General features: G+C 37.9%; 1 long non-coding RNA gene across 1 annotated transcript in view; it reads right to left on the reverse strand.

Moving 5' to 3' along the window:
* The window catches only part of LOC102022002, a 19,160-nt gene extending 1,487 nt beyond the window's left edge, over window positions 1-17,673 (reverse strand). Inside the window, exons 1-4 of the long non-coding RNA XR_001234548.1 lie at window positions 17,603-17,673; window positions 7,735-7,886; window positions 2,281-2,343; window positions 1,276-1,328 (exon numbers count right to left, since the gene is read on the reverse strand). This is a non-coding gene — a long non-coding RNA (uncharacterized LOC102022002). The remainder of the gene's footprint in view (window positions 1-1,275; window positions 1,329-2,280; window positions 2,344-7,734; window positions 7,887-17,602) is intronic.
* Between the last annotated feature and the right edge of the window lie 3,960 nt (window positions 17,674-21,633).

A 21,633-nucleotide genomic window follows, 5' to 3' on the forward strand; every position in this document is an offset into this window, starting at 1 on the left:
TATATATATATGGCTGGGAATTTAGCTTAGAGTGAAGACACTCAGCTTAATCCCTAGTACTACACACACAAAAGAAGAAAAAAATTAATCATGTATTAAATGTAAATGTACATGTTGATTTTCTCTTAGTGTGATCTTCTTCCCAAAATGAGGAACTACACAGTAAATATGCCTAAATAAGATCTCTGCTCAAATATTCTATCACTAAAGATCACAGAAAATATTCATGTTTCCTCCTATATAACCAAAAGCTTTCTCAGAAACAGTGATTCCAAAGTCTTGAGACAGTGTTGCTAGGGTAGCAGGCACTATGGACTGGACTGTGAAGTATCATTGCCACCAACCACCTCTTACTACTTTCTTAGTGACACGGTCTCACCTCAACATCAACATATTTAGCAGTAGCAATGACATTAACATTTTATGGGTTTTAGTAGTTCAAAAGATGTACAATGATATGTGTATGCCTACTGCAAGAAATAATTCATAGCACGCCAAAAAAAAATCTATTGTAAATTTTTTTTACTTTATCGTGTAGCCTCTACTTTGAGCTCCTTGTGGGCTAGTGCTATCTTTCTGCCATGGTTTATATCTAAATGTGCCCCCAAAGCCTCCAGCACTCAAAGCTGGGGCTTCTGAAAAGTGCTTGTTAGGGGAGGGCATGATACGGCTGACTTGTTAGGAGGCAGATTCTGGTTAGAAGAGGCAGGGCAGGTCATTGTGTACATGACCCTGAAGGTCATAACTCCCTTCTTGGCTCCTCCTTGACTCCCTCTGCTTCGCAGTGGCCATGCCCGAGCACTGTCCTCTGTGAGGCCCCTCTGCTGTGCTGCCCTGCTATGGACTGTTTCTCCTCTGTGAGACCCCCCTGCCATGCTGCCCTATCATGTAACCAGCCAGTTATTGGCTGAAACTCTACAAACAATGAACCAAACTAAACCTTTCCTCCTATGGGTGTCAAATACTTTCTTCTAGCATCAAAGAAATTAACTAAGACACTCCTGTATCTACAAACGAATATATTTAGTGCCTACCAAGGTTGTACACATAAATTTAACCTGTGCAATACACATTTTGAGAAATGTAACAGAATTAGGCTCTCTTGCATATCACAGAAATGCCAAAGTGCATTAAACAAGGCAGAACATTCCCTTGCACAGAGAAATAACATATATGAAGAGGACAATTAGATTTGTACAGAATCTACCCTGCAGCCAGAATTCCGAAAGCATTCTTTTGGCTTTACCATCCTATTTTGTGACTTCTTAAAATTACCTAATGGCTCCAAATGGTTGCTGGAGTTCCAGCTAACAAGTTTATATTCCATGCTGAAAAAGAAAACAAAAGGACGTATAAGTTTCAGCTGAGCCAGAAATGTTAAAGAATGTTTCCCAAAGTCAGAATGACATAGATTAGCATCTCGTGGGGGAGAATGGGGGAGAATTTAGTAATTGGAAGACTGGGGAAAGTATATATATTTCTAGAATCACTGCCCCCACCTAAAAACTGAGAGTCTGTTACCAAGAAAGGGGAAAACAATATTTATAGGCAACTGGGACATATGTTATTTTTAATGCTATAAATGTAAACATTAGGTACTCAATTTTATTTTAGCTAGTAATGTCCTGCATCCCAAAGCTGATGTATTTTTCATGATGTAACATCACTATCAGTGCTACCTTCTGAGGGCTGCCATGAACAAATTTGGAATACACATCTGCAACCTGAGGGAGCAAATGAGCACTCTTATCAGCAGTCAAATAGAACTCTGAAGAGCATGGATATGAGCACTGGACTTCTCAATTTTAATGTGCACATGAGGGTCTGCTCCTCTGACTGACATGAAGGTGATGATGCAGCGGGAATGGGATAGGGCCTGGTCTGAAAGGCAGCACTGATAACCAGATTTCAAGGGTTACATAAACTGCGGGTCCATCCAGTAGGGTATATCTCTCACCACGCATGGCTAGGTGAGCACTTAAATGTGGCCCATCTGAACTGACATATGCTGTACTGTAGTTCAAAAACATATGATGCATTTAGAAATTTAGTATGAAATAGATTTTTTTAATTATAATGTTTTCATTATCTTGGGATAAATTAGGCCATATCAAGGAGTTTCACTGTCTTTCATGTTTTAAATGCGGCAACAAAAAATGTAAATTTATGTATGTTGCTCACATTATAATTCTACTGGTCAAGACTGGCCTGTATTGAGGGCTGTTAATTCAAGTATGAAATCTTAATCTACTGGCCAAAAATTATAAGCAAGTTACTTACCTTTGCTAAGTTCAGCTTTCCCTTATAAACTGGGGTGATAATGGTTTTTCCCTCCTGGAGTGGCTGTAATGATTAAATAAGAGAAGCAAATAAAGCATTTAAAACACAGCAACTCTGAATTTTAACTGTGGCATTCAGCTTTCAACAAGGACCTCTAAACAAAACTCATTTGATGTTTCGTGTTTTCAGAATACATGAAGCATAGTAATTAGGCAGTTTAACAATCTCTGTTACCAACTCCTTTAAAAATTATTTTGGTCATACACATCACATAATCTTTTCCAGGCTCCTTCTCCTTATTTTCTAAATTTAATAAAAATAATGAGGCTCTCAGTGAATAAACATAATAATAAGTTTTATTAAATTATCAGTGCTGGACACAACCACAGTACCTACATGTCTAAGCTAATGATCAGTTCAGTAGTGTCACCTTTGCTTGTGCAGAACATTTTACCTCAGAGCCCCAATGCCATCTCAGATTGAATCCCTCCAACCTCTGTGTTTTCACCACTCAGCCTCTTTTGAGAATACACAGGCTCAAGGTGGACCCAGCAGATATCGACTTGCTGAATGGACAGTTTGCCTACAGCCAATTAGTTGAAAGTCCAATTCATGAAATGACTGGTTCATCACCTTTACTTAAACCTTTCAATTATTTAGTCATAGTTCATGGGCTTTGATCTTGTCCTTATTAGAGGATTCTAAGGAAAGTTTAATGTCTTTCTGTCCCATCCCCACTGTTCCAGTTGGAGTTGCAGGGCAAAGAGAGAGGCGAAGGAAGGCAAGAGCAGAGAAGGAGAATTGAAAAAGGGAACTGTGCAGTGGAAGACAGAGGTACTGTGGAAGAGAAGGATGTCACTAAGAAACTGTATTATTAAATATGGAGCATTTTTAAGTCTATTTGTCAAGAATACACTATTAGTCTTCTAGGTGGACAATTAATGTAGTTCTTGATACTCAAGAAAATGTTGCAGAATGTATGAAATATATGTGAACAATGTGCAGCAACCTGGTGTTCTCATGCAAATAATACGCTCATGAGCATTGTCCTACGCAATAATGATCTAGGTGAACTGTCTTCTCATGTCCTCACTCTTCTGTGTCTGCAGTTCTCATCTGCCCATTCTCCAAGTGGTAGCCAAAGAAAGCCAGCGAAGAAACATATTGAGGATGCCTTCGAATGTTGCTATGAAGGCAAAAGTGAAAAGTTATCTAATCAAACGTAGTGTTAGAAAATGGAATTCTGGTGAATGGGTCATTAAACAATTTGCCTTTGGCAAAATTGTGAGTCAGTGACTTGCTCTGCGGAGTTGGCCTCTTGCTGGAAGTGCCAAAGAACTAACAATGGACCAGGTCTGAGGGAAATAAAAACACTGGAGAAAATTTTACATATTCTGCCTCTACTTCTATAAGAAAAAGTTTAGGCAAACAGTTATCAAGAATATTTCTTTTTTTTTTAACCCTAAGTGCTTATGCTATAGCATAGGACTAATTACAGTGTCAACAAATATTTGAACCCCTGCCACCCCTGAGCCCTGCCCACCTCCTCACCCACTCATCACTCAACTGAGTTACTCATCCTTGCTTAAGCCTGGGGTACTCACACATTTCTCAGGCATTACACCTTTTAAATATTTGTGACTAATAGGAAATACACCTGTCATCCTGAGTCTTCCAATCATATTAGCGATACATGTGCACACAGATGTTCTTCTCCAAGAGTATATCAGAAAGGAAATATGCAACCATCTTAATGAGAGAACATGATCAGAACACCAGCAAGACATGCTCAGACCCTGACCAGAAGTCCTAATATGACTAAAGAATAATGAATGATTGGAAAATGACTTGACATGCTGATGATGCTGACCTTAGATCAAGGGTACCCTGCCCACCGTCTGCATCTGTGTGGTCCTGGAGACAGGCTTGTCATCGTGTGCAGATGGGAACCAAGTTGCCGTAATGTTGGATTTTTTTAAAATTTGCATAATACATTTGATCGACCCTGCTCTTATATGTTTATATAACAAAGTTTCTAAATATAATTTGGCTTCTTTAATTTGACCTGTCTAAACCATATGAGGCCTTAGCGCAATATGTATCTTTCTAAAAATTTGGCTTTCTAATAACTCTTAGCATGATCAAAACTACCATTTTTATTCCATTTTACCCACTCTATGTGTTTGTGCACACAACAGATTATTTAGTCTTTATAATTATGTGATGTGGTAGGTATCCTCAGTTATAAAATAGTAAATGCTGTAATCAGATCTATAGCCTGAAAAGAAAATACTCAAGGTGCCTTGGATTAAAACATTGGACCGATCTGTGTCTGTTTTACTCCAAAGCCTGTGGGGCTCGACCTACGTATGAGTCACTAGTGAGTCACTTTTGGAAGCTAACAAAACCAGGTGTAAATTCCAGATTCTCACCTGTGGAAATCCCACACCTCAGATTCTGTCAAGTAATCTTTTCTGAGCATAATGGAGGATTAATGTCATACATGAGCCAACTACATACAACTTCCTGATTTTATTATCACTTTGAAAGGAAAATGATTGCACAATAAGAAATAGATACCTAATAGTTTTCTCAAGTTCATATATACTTAGAGCTTTGTCAAAGAAGAATAAAAGCTGACATTGCTTTTTATTCACATTATTATTATTATTGGTACTGGGAATTGAACTCAGGATCTTGCACTTGCCAGGCTACTTATATAATTCTTACTAATTTCTCAAAAAGTGATGGCACTTTTACTTGCACACCTGAGATATAATAATGAAGTAATCTACACTTTGGACAATAATTCTTTGGGTCAGAATCAGCTCTTGGCTCGGGCAAGGAATTATAGTTTGCCTCCTTCCCAACAAAAATTAAATAAAAAAGGTCAATCAAAATCTGAGTAGCTCAAAATTCCAGCCAGTAATGAAATCCAGAAATTCTAACTATGACAAAAATTAAACATCAAGATGAAAATGAAAATAAGGGTAGAGTTAAAGGAGCAATAGACTCTGGGTTAACACAAGGGAACAGTCTTAAGAGTTTTTCATCATACAGCACCCCTCATCCCCTTATAATGCACACCTCCACTTTAGTGAGAAAACACTTGAATCCCCAGGGTATGGATAGTTAGAAGGCAGGGAGGGCACAGTGAGGGTTCACCTCCTCCTTTGTAAAACTTCACAATAGGAACATTGATAGGTATTTCTCAAGAATATTAAGTTCATCAGAACATCCTGTTCTTTCACAAAATAGGGCTTTCCTGACACAAATATTCCTGACCTTGGGAAAGTATTTATTATTGTTATGTACAAAAGGATGTGTTTTTATGTTTGCTTCTGTGAAAGGCGAGCAATGAATGATGCTGGGAAACTGTGAGAACACAATTCATTTGTGGGAGCACTTCCAATATTTTAAAAGGCTCAAGTTGACATTAGAGGATAACAGGAGAATTTATGTTAACACCACTTAAGTCTTGACAAAAGAAGAATAACAATTAGTATAGGGAAAGGAGTTTTCTGCAGAACACAGGAAGCTGAGTCAGAGAAAAATCTCGGCCTCAGCTTCCAGGTTCAAATTTTGATGTCAATGATGTCATGGGGAGGCAAACGCGGTATGAATGGCACTTTCATTTGAAAGAAAAATAGCAAAGGGATGGGTGAATGCAGCTGCATATAACTCAACCGACCATCCCAAAAGCCCTTAAAGATTCCCAAATTAAATCAAAATAAACAATTAAAATATCCAAAACAAACAAGTAAAAAGTGGCAAGGTCCTAAACACACAGTAGGGTGAAGATAAGCCTGAAGACACTATTTGGCCAGGAAATGGAACAAATGATTGGGAACAGATGAGAATTCTGGGACCCACCAAGTCAGATCTGCATGAGCATCAGCCAGACATGAGAGTTCTTAGATAGAAACTGACTAACTCAACAGGATTCCTTGGAATTAGACATAGTAAGTTAAACCTTAATGTACATTTATTAATGCAACCATAAACCCTTGCTAGAAAAAAATTCTAACCTGATATCATTGAAAGATGGTTAGATCAATGGAAAAATGAGATTTTTACTCTGATTACTCTGTTTTACAGTTAAATTACCCAAAATATACTGCTTGTGTATTGATATTTTGTATGTATGAGCCAACTATCATTTATAATTATCATGGTTTGGGGGTAACTGTGAGTAACTTTTACTTGTTGGCAGTAAGTGAGAATTATTGGATTGTTCTCTTACTATTTTGAAAAGATTGCAATCAAAACAAATCTGAAACAAAAACCGTGTCCCACATACAAGCATTTATTACAAAACAGGTTTAATAACAGTTTTTAATCTAGAAAGTAAAGTCAAGAAGTATCATCAGACCTTTTTTAAGTGTGCTGACAGCAATGCATAAAGTTCTACTCAGGACAAATTCAACATTTTACCAGCAGAAGTCAGCTCACCTTCCAGTATGGATTGGGCTACAAAGATCCCATATGTATGTGGCTGTATGTGGACCATTTTGTAATCTAAATCTATGGTTTCATCCTGATGCCTACAATCTAGTGCACTAGATTCTTTCATCCTTTTCATCTAACAGTGGAAATGCCTATAAAGTGCCACATCTAAAGTTCAGAATAAAGGAAACTAATAAAAATTATATATACTACCCTACCATCTCTGTTGAACTACTTCAAAGTAAGTTATACACAGTATGGGAAGCAACATAAATGCCTCAGCATCAGAACACACAAAAAATTATGTCTGTTCACATAATAGAATATCCCAAGAATGAAAAAAACAGACTGATGTCTGTAACATGAATGAATCTCAAAAAAATTATACTGAGATCAAAGACCCCCAAAGAATAGAGTTTTCACTACATTACTCCATCTGTATGGAAGTTCAAGAGTATACAAAATAGTTTATGGAGATAAAGATCAGAATAGTGTTTAACTATGGAAAAGAGGGGCACACACTAGAAAGACAAAAAGGGACTTTTTATAGTGATAACAATGCTCTGTATTATGATTAAGATGCTGGATGCAGGTTTTATAAAGTGTATTTAATAATATGTAATTATATATCCTTATAAAAATGACAAACATGAGATGTAGCTGCTTGCAAAACAAAGCTTCAGAACGGATGTGGTGGTACATGTCTGCATTCCAGTACTCTGAGAGGACGAGGCAGGAGAATAACAAGTCTGGGCCCAGTCTGACTAAGTTAGCAGCTTAACAAGATCATGACACAAAATAAAAATTTAGAAGAGGGATATAGCTCAGAGTCCTGGCTTCAATCTCCAGTACTGCAAATAAACAAAAACAAAAACAAAAAAAGTGGGGCAGGAGGAGAAAGAAAAAATGAAAAGCCTCAGGACAGTTTGGGAGTTGCAATGATAATACTAAGACAGTGTTATTTGGTCTCTATTAACAACGTTGTAAAGTCATATGTGTAATAGTTACTATTTTTCCCTAGTGCAGCTGCAGATGTTATGTCCACTGTCACAGCATAGAAAGGAATAACGCTAGTCTCAAGCCTGTGTCTTCTTTCAGCTGAAGAGTTGTCCTGCTTACACTGAGGCCCATTCACCAAACTCTGCAGAACTCTCAGGCTGCTGAAAACAAAAAGAGAAAGCTGTTAGGGTAAAGTTGTTAAAAGTAAACCATGAGATGAAGTAAAAACAAAAATAGAAAAAAATTATTTTGATTTTTTGCATCAAACTGGCTTTCAAGACTAAAATTAGATCCATGTCTATGATCATGCACTGAAGTCAAAATGGATCAAAGATCTAAATATTAAAACAGAAACACTACATCTACTGGAAGAGAAAGTAGGTAGAAATCTTGAAGGCACAGGGGTAGGTAGAGAGTTCTTGGACAAAAATAAAACTGCACTGGAAATATTTCAAAGAAGCAACAACTGGGATCTCATCTTATTGAAAAGGTTTTGCACATCAAAAGAAATCACCAACAGAGTGAAAAGAAAACCCACAAACTGGGGAAACACTTTAGCCAACTCCCTCAGACAAAGGATTTCAAGCTAAAATACATAAAGAATTTTAAAAACTCAGACCCCCAAAATTCAAAGACCCAATCCAAAAAAGGGTATCTGAGATGAATACACACTTCTCAGAGATAAAAGAATACAAATGACAAATAAATATATGAAAAAAAAAAATGTCTAACATCATTGGTCATCCAAAACATGCAAATTAAAATGACACTGAGATTCCATCTCACCCCAGAAAGAACGACTAACATTAAGAAATCAACCAATAACAAATGCTAGCGGGACTGCAGGGAAGAAGGACCACTTCTCCATTGTTGGTGGGAGTGTAGACTGGTGCAACCATTGTGGAAATCAGTCTGGAGATTTCTCAGTAAACTAGAATTAGAGGTACCATTTGATCTAACTATTCCCCTTCTGGGTATTTTCCCAGAAGAATTAAAAACATCATACCACAGCAATATATGTACATCCATGTTTATAGCAGCACAATTTGTCATAGCTAAATCTTGGAAACAACCTGAATGCCCATCAACAAAGGAATGAATAAAAAAGATGTGATCTTTTTATATAACAGAGCATTAATCACCATAAAAATGATAAACTCGAGGCTTTTATAGGTAAATGGATGCACCTAGAGACCATACTCATAAGTGAAATAAATCAGACTCACATGTGTAAACATCATATTGTCTCCCTAGTGTAAGAAGCTGAAAGAATAAATAAGACAGAAAAGACACAAATAAAATGTATTCTCTCCACCCTTTGGGGCCCAGAGTTGCTGTTAACTTCAGACTAAAATCATGAAATAAGTTCTATTTTTTCCTCCCTGCATTATAATGAATCACTCTTGCCAATTTCAAATTGCTGGACATTTTTTATTAATATGATTTAGAAGGAAATAAATTGGATAGGTTTCCATTCTTAAAATTATAGACTACTTATTATAACATGTTAAGCTATTTAATTCATTGTTATTTTACTCCACTGAACTGTAATTCTAGCTGTGCTCTATCCCAGGATGTTTTTGCAAAAGAATTCCTAAAATCTTTTGTTAGCATTTCATAAAACATACTCAAGGGAAGTTTGCTTTTTAAATTTCAAAGTAGGGCAAATTTTCCTTTTTAAAAAGTAGAGCAACAGAAAAGCCAAAATAAAAGAAAGATTTTTCCAGTTGTTTTGTGTAATTTCTCACTTATTAACTTAGGTTTACCCCGAATGACTTGTTAAGAAACTAAACAGGTAAGCACATTGCTTAAACCAGCCCTGGCTTGTCCAGGATTGTGTGAGCTGATGACAACCTTTAAATATATAACAACTTGGCTCCAAACTTGGCTAAGAAAGAAATTATAATTGTGATGCTACCGTGGAAGTATGTATTTCAATAGTTTTAAAGATATATTTTCAAACAGTATTCATTTTATTGTTAGGCTAAAATAAGGATGTTACCTTTTGTCTGCTTTTCCTTTTCCTTCCGCACTCCCCATCATGTACGTATGAAGCAAGTGCCTGCAGACATACCTACAGCATTTTGAAAAACAGTATCCACGGGGACAACTGGGCAATATTGTAAGCTTTGGCTGTCCTCACCATATGCAGTATTCAGCTAAAAATTTATACCTGCAGGTGGCTGCTTACAAACACAATTTGATTATAGACCCACAGGGAGGCCTCAAGTGAACCTGATTAGCAGGTCCAAGACTATATTAATATTAGTAATATTATACTTGTGAGAAAATGGACAGCTTAAGCCAGAGGAAATGAAAGAGATGGCCAGGAGCACAGCCATAGTAGCCAATGTTATTTAGCTAAAAGAAGTATTAAAGGCTGAATCCATCATGTTTATATGGAGTTGGAGCATCCTATGCTTATTAACAAAGATTTTTTTCTCAGTAGAGAGAGAAAATACACTTCCTTCATGGAACATTTGAAAAATATAGTACTTAGTCCTTCCGAAGTAAGATTCTTGCTTTTTAGTAGAAGCAATATAGCCTTTGGGATAAAACTGATCAGCATTCTGATTATATCTTGAAGATGTTAGCCCAAAAATAAGATAATAGAGTCAAGATTTGAACATGAATCGATGGATAGGGGACACAAAATGAAAGGAGTATTATGTCATAAGAAATTAACACAGGTGTTTTGACAAGTTTCAGTCTAAGATAATTAACCTTTAAAAAATATAGCTTTGTAAAGGTAGGTTACATTATTTTAAAGTAGCAACTTAGATCTTTTTGGAATTGTTATGTACATTGAAATATCATTCTCAGGCACAATTTAAAGAGTGTTCATTATCGTTTGTGGATTGTTGAAGCTGTATTTTTCTCATGGTTGGAAAATAAAACTCAAAATAAAAATCACTGAAATATTACTCTGAGAGATTTCTGATATAAATCAGAAGAAAAGACAAGAGAATTCATATGGCATATAGCAAGCAAGGACAAACTGTCCCAGGGATAACAAAAGCCATGGAGTGGAATGTGGACAAAATAACTCACTCTACCACACAGCCACACTCAGAATCATGAGTGTCCTAGATGATGAACTATAGTCTATTTCAAATCTACCAACATTAGAATAATGGACCATTAAATATTCTGTTAAGGCAGTAGAGTATAACAAATTTACGAGTTCAGCCTCCAGATTTAGATATTTGTTTTAATCCTTGTCCCCCATGCAATATGTCCTTCACAAATTAACCAATCTCTTGAAGCTTCAAAGGGACATAATTGCAGTACTTTTCTTGCAGGCTTTTTGTGAAGGTTAAATGAGAAAATCCACACAAAATAATTGTCAAACACTAGGTGCTCAGTATTTGTTAGCTATGAGTACTAGATCTTAGAATGCAGTAGTAGCCTACATTGTGCTCTATAGCTCAGCAAATAAAAATATTCCAAGGAATGTTTGAAAATGTTTGAAAGCAAGAAAAAAGATGAAAAATCACTACAAAATCAAAATTTCTTGGAGAAACCAACCCTGATATGCTTCCTTTAAACAAGAATACTCATCATTTATCTCTTTTCTACCTGTCAAGCCTCAACTCAACTCAACATGACCTCGATAAAGCTTCCTATAATTACACAAATCAGAGAATTAATCTTTTTCTTTTCTAAATCCACACAATTCATAATATTTACTCCTACGTGTAGCACTTCACTTGTATTTTGGGTTGTATTTTAGTTAACTGTAGGACCCTATTAGCTGTTTATTTAGAAAATTGTTAAGGACTCATCTCTGACTCCATATAGGAACAAATACTTTCTACATATTAAATAATTCTATAAATGTCTTTTGAATGTTGGGATCAGAAAATATTTTTATGGATAATAAGACACTAAACATGAATATATACACACACCCAGAAAAACAACTAACTGACTATAGTCTACAAATTTTGTCTCAGAAAGGAAAGTGTACACATAGCCTCACTTTCCAATGCAAGTTTTGGAGGAAAACAATACATTATTCTTAACAGTGAAATATCTACAGCTAGCCTTGCCCTCTGTTTCATTAATGTTGCAGAAAAGATCAAGGAAGAAATCGTCACTCATAGAATTGTACTACTGAGAGGCTATTCCAATAGTTCTTTGTGGTCCTCTGCATGAATGAAAGGAAAAATGGAAACTCACCAGACAAAAGCCATTGGAACAGAGAGTTGGTAACAAATTGCCTTGCCATTGCAAATGCACGTTTTTAAAAACTTATTTTTTAGAAAAGTTATTGCCATAAGCATAGACCTGAGTCTAAGTCTCTCTCATACAACTAATTCTTGGACAGAAATAATTTTACATTTAGTTTCATTAAAATGCACACCAATGTTTATCATCAAAAGTTTGAGCTCCACAACTAACACCTACAAACTCCCAGGCCAGGCTGTTCTCCACATATTCTTCATATCACTGGCTCAAGGGCCAAGAAAGCCTTCTAAGAAAGACACGTAGGTCAAGAGATTGAGAAATACTTCAAATTATTCAGCTCTAATTGTTTCTCTATATTTCTTTCACCCCAAACACAAATACCATGTTTTAGTGACTAGAAAGATCTAAAATGCATCACCAGTCATCACCAAAGAAGCTCTCTCTCCTGTCTCTTGCACTGTCAGAATAACTTGGATTTTTTTTAAAGTCAGTGTTTAGATCTAAAAGAGCTTCGCCTTTCAGTTTTAAGAAGCACAATAATCAATTCCTTTAAAAGAGAAAAATGTGTTTTCCCCAAATACATTGCACAGAAAAGATAAGGCAACTTCTCCCCAGGGAGATGGGAAGAACAAACAGTGTTGTCAACACAGGAAGGCTGCTGCAGAGGTGGACACGTCCCCCTGCCACCCTGATTAGAGAAAGGCAGGAAGTGAAGCCTGTTTACTTGGGAGCTACCCTGAGAACCATGCTGTGGACCCAAGAGGGAAAGGAAGAAACAGCCGAATCTGGAAAAGGCTATGATTCCAAATGGCATTTTTCTCTTTTCCTCCATGCCATAATATGCCTCTAAATCAGTGTCAGTAATGCCAAGGAGTAAATCACCACTTCTGCTCGCCCCAGGACAGAAAGGAGAGTGGCCTGAAGGAACCTGACAAGAATTTAGGACAGGAAGAAAACTCAGAAAAATACTCATTGGGACTGTCTCTAGGGAAAAGTTAGATTGTATAAAGATTTTTATTGTGTTAGTTTAGCTGCATGTACTCTATTTCCAAGGTTTCCTGGCATGGCAGAATTTCAGGTTGGTAAGAGCCATAAGAAACATTCATGGTGGGATTTGGAAGGCTGAAATGAAGCATCAACCATATTCTTTTAAAGCTCTGGAGATTGTGCATATGTAATTGCGGGGCACATGACACGGCTGCGCATCACACAAGTAACTGCTGCAGTCTGGATCCCTTGTTGACACGGGGCAGAAGCCAGGTTTGCAGCTCCTTCGGCTTTCACTGCACCTTTCCCTCAGGTTGCCCAGCTCCTGCCTGGGTCAGGTGCAGAATGCACAACATCAGTTTCTCCTGCAGTTCATCTGTACATTTTAGCTTGGGAGCTTCAAAATGGAGGCTTATGGGAATTCCAATTTGTCTTTGTGGGCTCAAGATCATCCTTCTGGATTCCAATTTTATTTTCTCTCTCCCACATTTTATGTCTTTCCTCTTTCAGTGCTGCCCTGCTGACTTCAGGCTCCAGAGCTAGACACAGAAAAACATAGCTACCTATAAACTGTTAAATTATAACTAGCTCCCGCAACTGTGAAAGGCCAAATCTCTGTAATGCACTCTGCTACATATCTCTCTAGTCATTTTCTTTCTATGGTCAGAGCCCTTCTAATGCCATCTGAATTCTAGATGAGAATCCACCAGTGTTCTTGGGGCTGGGGTTCACCTGGTTATTAGCTAGATAATTAGATTTAGACAAGATGGAGGTCTTGAGATTTCTGATAAGATTAAGCTGTGAAAATATAATTGTAGGGTTGAAGAGTGAGACAGAAGCAGATGGCAATAAACATCCAATCTGAAGCAGTGAAAATGATGGATGGAAACCTAGAGAATTAGGAATTAAATTTTGCGAAGATGTATGTTTGTTTTCTATGTTTAGAACTGTGTACAGTTGCAGACATACATATACGAAGTGCTTGTGTATAAATATCTATAAACACACACATTTTTAGAGAAATTATGTTTTACTTATAGACATTTCCATAGGGTTCATTTTTCATAAGCAAACATAAAGGGTAGGCTGCCAAAGAAATACTGAGATGTGAATCTTTTAATATAACCTGGTTTGGAACAGTAACAAGGCCCTCTGTAATTCTGAAAAATAAAACTAACTAACTATAATATTTTACATGTCCTTTACACCTCATCTCATTTCTAGTAGTATTTGAGACATAATTTAAAATATTCATATATTGAAAAATATGTACTGTAAAACAAAAAATAAGATAGTAAGAAAAGGGTAAGGATAAAGTATAGCAAGAAATGTAAAGCAGATGACATGAAGTGAATTCACAAAAAGTACAAAGTCAAAAGAATATATAGCATTAATTCCTGTGCAGTCAAGTATAATAGGTATAGCACTATATAGTGCAGGTTAAACTAAATAAATCAAGGTTTAATGTCTTGATGCAGAACCTCATAATTCAGTTTTACTCTGTACTAATGAGGTCTTAACTATAACAATTATTCAATTTGTGATTTCAGGCCCCAAGCAGAGTTAGATGTTCATGTTCATTTCAAGACTAACAAAATAGTTTTTAAAAAAGTGGAAATTATTTCTTGGTAAAAAAACACTGAAGGAACTGAAAATGTTTAAAGGAATGAAAAGAAGATTTTACGAGTCAGAATAACTATTTTCAATATCACCAGACTCCTAAGTAGAATGGCAAATTTGAAAGATATCACCTGGGGATAAACATAAATTCAGAGCTAAAAATAGGGGAAATAAATATAAACCAAATGTAATATTCATATCCATGCAAATAAAATGTGCAGTAAAATCCTCTGGGTGGTTTTTACCAACATTTTTTGTGTTAGTCAGCTCTGCATCACTGTAACAAGATGCCTAAGATAAGGAACTTATAAAAGAAAACCTTTGGCTCATTGCTTTAGATGTTCTGGTCCATGTGCTTCTGGCCCGACTGTTTTGGGTCTGAGGCAAGGTAGCACCTCATTTCAGGAGCTCACAGGAAAGCAGAACTGCTCAGGTCATAGACAAGAAGCAAGAGAAAGAGAAAGGGCTGCAGCCCCACAATCCCTTTTCAAGGGTAAAACCTCCGTGAACTACACAGGTTCCCCTAGAGCCTGCTTCAAAGGTTCTGCCATCTGCCACCCTGGAATCAAGCCTTTAACACAGGGCTAGGGAGAGACGTTCCAAACCCAAACTCAGCCGTCATCACTTCACACAACTTCTGAAGTGTGGCAAAGGGTAATACACTGGGTGTGCAATTAGGAAAAGATCTCAGTTATTGTCTTGATCCATATCATAAACACCAATGACTGGAAGTGCCTGCTTTTCCCCAAACTTTGCAGACTAAATTCTTGTAGTTTGAGAAGTGGAACAAAGCCCCAAAATCATTTTTTTGTTTTTGTTTTTCTTCCAGTACCAGGAATCAAACTCACAACCTTGGGCTTGCCAGGCAGGCGCTGTGCCACTGAGCTAAATCCACAGCCCTGGCCAAAATCCGAATACAATGCTCCTTTTAATGCCCCACCACTACCACCCATGCCTCAGAACTCACAAGAGAAAAGAGCCACACCCAAGAGGGACACACCTATTCCTCAGTGACCAGCTCCTTGCCCTCTGTCATCGTTTCACCCACATTCTACACTGATTCCACAGTATGCTTTCTCTAGTTAGACTCTGAGCCAGAAGCTGCCAGAAGCATTTCCACCTCACAGGTAATTTCATGTTTAACTCCATGTAAAATTAGCTTACAATATTGAAAAATAAGAAACACATAAAATTCCAGATTAACAACAGCCTTTGACAGTAGAAAACTCTGAGGAAGCTAAACCCATATTACTTCATGGGAATCTTATCAATTTTGTCTCTGTTCTTTAGATAAAACATGCATCGCTAGTTGGTCCCGTTTGTTATTACCTCATGCATTTACCTTAGCAACCTGGCCCTGCCTGAACTCAGAATTCCTATCATGTGTTCTGAATGGTGACTGGTCACATTTTTTTTAGGACATTTTTATATATGTCTGTGTTATAAGGAATGTCTTAGCTGGGTTCCCTAGAGAATAGAGCCTAAGGCATGGATTAAGTTTGATGCTTTATTTGGAAAGTGAAAATGTAGGGTCCAGAAGGAAGAAGTGAGACAGGAAATCATAGGAAACAATGGTGAGACTATGCAGAGTGTTGCTGGCTATAACACTCCATTCAGCAAATACACACACTCAGCCCTCAGCCGGGTGGGATGTCTCAGAACAGCTTGTGCCTGAAACTGTTACCATGGGAGGAGAAGGAGAAGGCTTAGCTCCCTCCCATCATCCACTTTTACTGTTCAGGTTTGCTCCCTTGGAAGTGAACATTTCTGTGACTCTAGGCTATGTGATCCAATCTCTTTAAAGGTCTGTAGAATGACTAATTCCAATTCCTAAAATGCAATTTTTACCCTATTCTAAGAATGAAAGCGGGAGACATAAATCCCAGGTGTGAGACTGATTGCCGTAAATGTACAGTGGCAACCAATGCAGTGCAAGTGAGCACCTGGCCCCAGGTGGTAGAACTTACATTGACCAGATCTGAGTGTAGTCAGCCAGCCGCAGAGCAAAACGAAGAGATAAGAGTTGTGCGCAGGACTATTGAAGACGTATAAGGGAGGGGCTAGCCAATTCCAGTGTGCAGGCTCAGTCTGGCTTGCCACCTGTTTTACTGTGGCCCTTGAGCTGAGAATAGTTTTACAATTTTGAATAGCTGCAAAAAACAACTAAAGAAGAATAATATTTTTTAAATACTTTATAATATTTATAATATATCAAGCAGATGAAATAAAACTCAAGTCAATATCCACACAGAATTTCATCAGAACAGCCTTTGTGGAGGCTGTGGCCACACAAAAAGGCCACATTGCCTGTGTGATTGCCTGTGGCCTCTCGCAGGCCACAGCACTCAGCACTTTTAGAAGCCACCAGAGGCCGCCTGGCATAAAAAGCATAAAATAGTCACTATCAAACCTTGCACAGAAAAGTGTCCCCCAACATCTGATCAAAGGAAGTCCAGTAACGGTCTCTAAATCAAGAAGCAAGACAGAAAATTTTTAGGAAGTTGAAATAGGAGCATATTTACTTGACAATTATGTACAAAGCTAACATTTACTCATGCCTGCTTATCCCCTCACAAGTGGGAATGTGATTGCACTCATGTGTTTCTCTCTCTGAAAGTCTTCCTCAATTAATATCTCCTGATGCTTTTATAGTATCGCCTACAAACAGGCAAGATAACTTGTATCGCTTAAACTCAAGAACAACATTAGAAATTTATTCCCAGATTAAAATAATCTTGGAATATTATCTTCATATGAAATAGGGCAAAAAAGAAGGCCAATACTATTATTAAATTTTTAATTCATATCGCATGCTCTGAATTTTAAAATCCTATCTAGAAAAAATATGCACACAAACAAGAGCCACAGCTCAGAGCCCTGTCACTGACGCACACACTAGCAGGCACACCGTTTCTTACCATTTGGGGTGAGTTAAAGGTTTCCAGGGTACCAGACCCATGGCAGGTGAGGAGACATGTAGCCTGCTAATGATAGGCCCTGTTCTGCTGATAGTTAAAAAAGGCACCAGCTGAGATCCTGTGCTATCCTGGGCAGTAGGTGAGATCTTAAGGATACTTACAGGAATGGGACATGGGTCCTGCCTTGACACTGAGCATCAGCGACACTTTAGCCCCCATTGTCAGGATTCTGTAAACTATGTGTCCCCTCCCAGAATAGCCCTCTCTGGGGACCAGAGCTCCCAGGGGAACAGTATCTAACTATTCTGAGCTCCACTTCCCAGAGCGATCCTGACCTTTCCTAGCAGCTGGAAAGCAGGACTTGCTGAAGTCCTGGAGGCCTCTCGTAGTGTTTATGTCCCCAAGCCAAGCACATAGTGTACTTTTTTCAAGAGGGCCCAATGCAGGCTGCTGTGCTCCCTCTGTACAATTATCAAAATAGCCAATCTGCCTCTTACCAGAAGAACTACTTATGGTACTTCTAATAGTAGATTTTGCTTGGAAGTTTTAAAGGACACAGAAATGGAATGCTGGAATTGACTTATGTCTGTTTTTTGTGAGCAGTGAGGCTCCACATGTCTAACGCGATGGAGCGGGATTCTTATTGACCTGATCAGACCTCGGGAAAAGGCTCACTGAGGCAGCTTCTTGACGACACTGTACATATGATGAAACATTCTCACTCAAAATCTTAAGGTTCAGCTTTTAAAAAATAGTTAAATATAAAGCAACATAGTATGCCAGAACATACAATAAGTACTCTCTGATTAATTTCCACCATTCTTGGCCATTATTCAGTTAAATGTGAATCCTGATTTGCACAGCCCTGTTCTCTGTGTATGTCAAGAATTCTTCTATCTAGGGGCTGGGGATTTAGCTCAGCGGCAAAAGAGCCTGCCTGGCAAGCTCAAAGTCGTGAGTTCGGTTCCCGGTACTGGAGAAAAACCAAAAAAAAAAAAAAAAAAGAATTCTTCTATCTAATATATTTCAAAACACTAAAAGCATTTTATCTCATATAACACTTTCTTAAAAGATATGGTAATAAAAGAGATCACTTGATAGTGAACTGATGAAGTAGAGACAGGGGTTTTTATGCATAAGCATAAAAATTCCTTCCAGGAAACAAGATCAGTACCTTCAGCCATTCACAAACATCTCCTGGGTGAATGATAATTTTGTCAATGGTGAAATTTAATGTCCCTATTTCTGAAATGACAAGGTGGAACAAAGCTGCCTACTTAAACATTCCTGGAAGCTAGCATAATACCTCATAAATAGCAAGCATCCAACTCTTAAATTTAATTTATTATTTTGACCTGAATGTAATCCAACTCTGATTTTCTATAATTGTTCATTTATTTGTGTCCAGAATAACTGAGGCTTAACTCAGTTGTTGTAGTGGACCACTGTGCATAGCTGGCTAGATGATACCCCCCAGCTTCCCGCTCCTCTGACTTACCAATCCCTCTGTGGTCCCAGATCACCAAACTCCCGATCCTCCCAAATGCAGAGCTCCAGACATAACCACAAAAATGTTTAGAGGAAATCATTGGTGTTTAAAAAAAAACAAATACGCATTCCACAGCCTGATGGCCAGAGCTTCCATCACACCCAACAAAGATGGTGCTGAGAGAAAGATGGACCATGTAACTCATCTCTTATTGTGCCTGGCAAAAATAGGAGCAAAAGCTCCACAAGAAACCCAAGGGAGAATGGATAAGAAGAACCTAAAAGGATTCTTATTTTGTGCCAAGGCATAGGCTTTGTGCGCTAAGACAAAAATCATCTATAGTCAAAATAATCTTAGAAAATACCCCCATTTCCCATAACTTCTACTATAACCTCTACTTAGACCCCTCCCTGACCCCCACTTACCCAAGTATTAGCAGAAATCATGATCTCATTAGCTGAATACCTGAGGACATCACTGAATTGCTCTTACAGGCAATGGTATAGATAAGTATATGGTATAGATAAACAGTGTAGATAAAACTATGCCTATTAGTTTTAAAATTAAAATCATAATTACAACGTCAAGATGTTCACACTATGGGAAGAATGCTCACATTGGGACATACAACTTAGAGAAATGACAAGTAAAACTAATCTGCTCTTCTCATTTTTTTTCCTTTGTTGACCTCTCATAGTTGGGTTATTGTGTTAAACTCTCACATCATGGAACTGCACTGTATCTACCTAACCAGGTCACAACCAGCAGCCCCATGAAAGGGAATTTCCCCAGTAGAGGTTTCGGAAATTCTAAGACTAATCAGAACCTTCAGTGTTGTATATTCCAAAAGCAGGAAAAAGAAAGGGGTTCTAGGAGGAGATAATCAGTGTTAGGTGTTGGTTACAGGTCTCAAGGGAATATACTTTTAATTTAGAGGGTCTTGATACTGGGTATTTGCAGCATGCCACTGGGCCCAGGTTTGAGCAGAATAGCTCATACTTTCAGAACACATTGGGTACAGAGAGATAGGCAGGCCTATCTGGATTAGCAGAACACCGTTGTGTGGATTAGAGTCCATCACTACTCTGGCAAACACAGCCCTTCACAGGGGCACAGTTTGCACCAACATATGGTTTAGGTTACTGCACCTAGTTATCCACTCAACACCTTTGTACAATGCTGACTGTTGAGTAAGACACAGCAGCCCAATGAGAGGATCAGCACAGGAGGGAGGTTGATGGTCAAAGTCTATTTTAATCCTCTCATTTCTTCCCATTTGGTACATTGGTTTTAGAGCTTGCGCCGTGGTGGAAGTGGGGATCGCAGAAGCTCAAGGCAGACAGCCAAGCTGCTTATTATGTGTGCTGAGCTCAAGAACAATCCTTTAATCCTACTAGCAATCCCTGCAACAAGAAACACTGATTCTTCTTTTATTTAATTAGAGGACTGTTTTCTCATGCATATTGCACTTGATTTATGAATACCTATTGTTCAAAATGTAATTGCATATTCAGCACTGCTCAATGGAAAAGGGACCAGTTGGGCTTGTACTGCTTGCTTTACATTTTTAGAATCCTTTGCATGAGTGTATATAATTCATTTCATTACCATGAATAAAATCAAGGCATTCCAGGAGGAACTCTTTGGTACATGTTATTTTTAATAACTGTTAAGTCTCATGGAGAACTGTGCCCAGCCAGCCAGAACATATCCAGGCTGACTTGAAAGCCTGAAAATGTGAAGAGATACTGAAGCAAGTGCCTCATGATCAGGCTGAGGATGGATTTCCAGAGGTGGCCACCGCTTTCCCACAGTAATCTAGAGGAAAAGCAGATCCATGTTGAATAAATAAAATATTAAGTGATACTTTCAGGCATTTTCTAGTATAGAGTAGCATCAGAAAAGTTTATTTAGTATTTTTGTTGCTTTCCATTTACTAGGTCAGATACTAGAGTGTTGTTAATGCTTTGCAAGAAATTGTGCAGCTAATGTGACAAGGCCAGATCACTTCACTGGCTTCCCTGTGGCACTGGAAAATGGATTTCTGAAGCTCAGGCACGGGTAAGTTCAAATGACGGTAGTGTAGTCACTGCATGAGGTCCACTATCACCCAATTTTATTTTTACTCCAACATGAGTTCAACCATTATCAACACTACCTCCCTACCCCTCAACCCTTCAGCAGAAGGGAAGTATTTCTTCTTTCTCATAAACGGTCAGTGTATGTCACACCCCTGTCTCTGCCGGCTTTCTACTTCATCTCAGTTCCCAAGGCGATGGCAGTGACAAAATCTCCCAGAGGGATAGATTTACAATTATAAATCTATGTGTAACAGAAACAAAGGGTGAACGTTGGCCACACCTTAGTAAAGTCACTATCTCTACTGAGAGATTGAAAATCTTCAAATATTCATTTGCTATCTCTCTCAGTCCGTCATCAGTATTTACAGCATACCAATTATATGCTAGGCACTGTTCCATGTGCTAGAAACACAGCATAAAACTAAAATTAAAAAACCATCCTAAATAGATCTCTTACAGTTTTACTCTGAGAACTGCATCTGGTTTCCAATTATAGCACTAAAAGTACACATAAAATTATACAATCCACCTAAATAATTCAATTAACACTAAGAAACCACTTGTGATTGCCCTTCTATCTATATAATCTACTTTTTAAAGGAGGAATGTATTTGTAGAACAT

Source organism: Chinchilla lanigera, unplaced genomic scaffold (assembly GCF_000276665.1).
Source record: "Chinchilla lanigera isolate Chin_1 unplaced genomic scaffold, ChiLan1.0 scaffold00029, whole genome shotgun sequence".
In the NCBI taxonomy this organism is placed as follows: domain Eukaryota; kingdom Metazoa; phylum Chordata; class Mammalia; order Rodentia; family Chinchillidae; genus Chinchilla; species Chinchilla lanigera.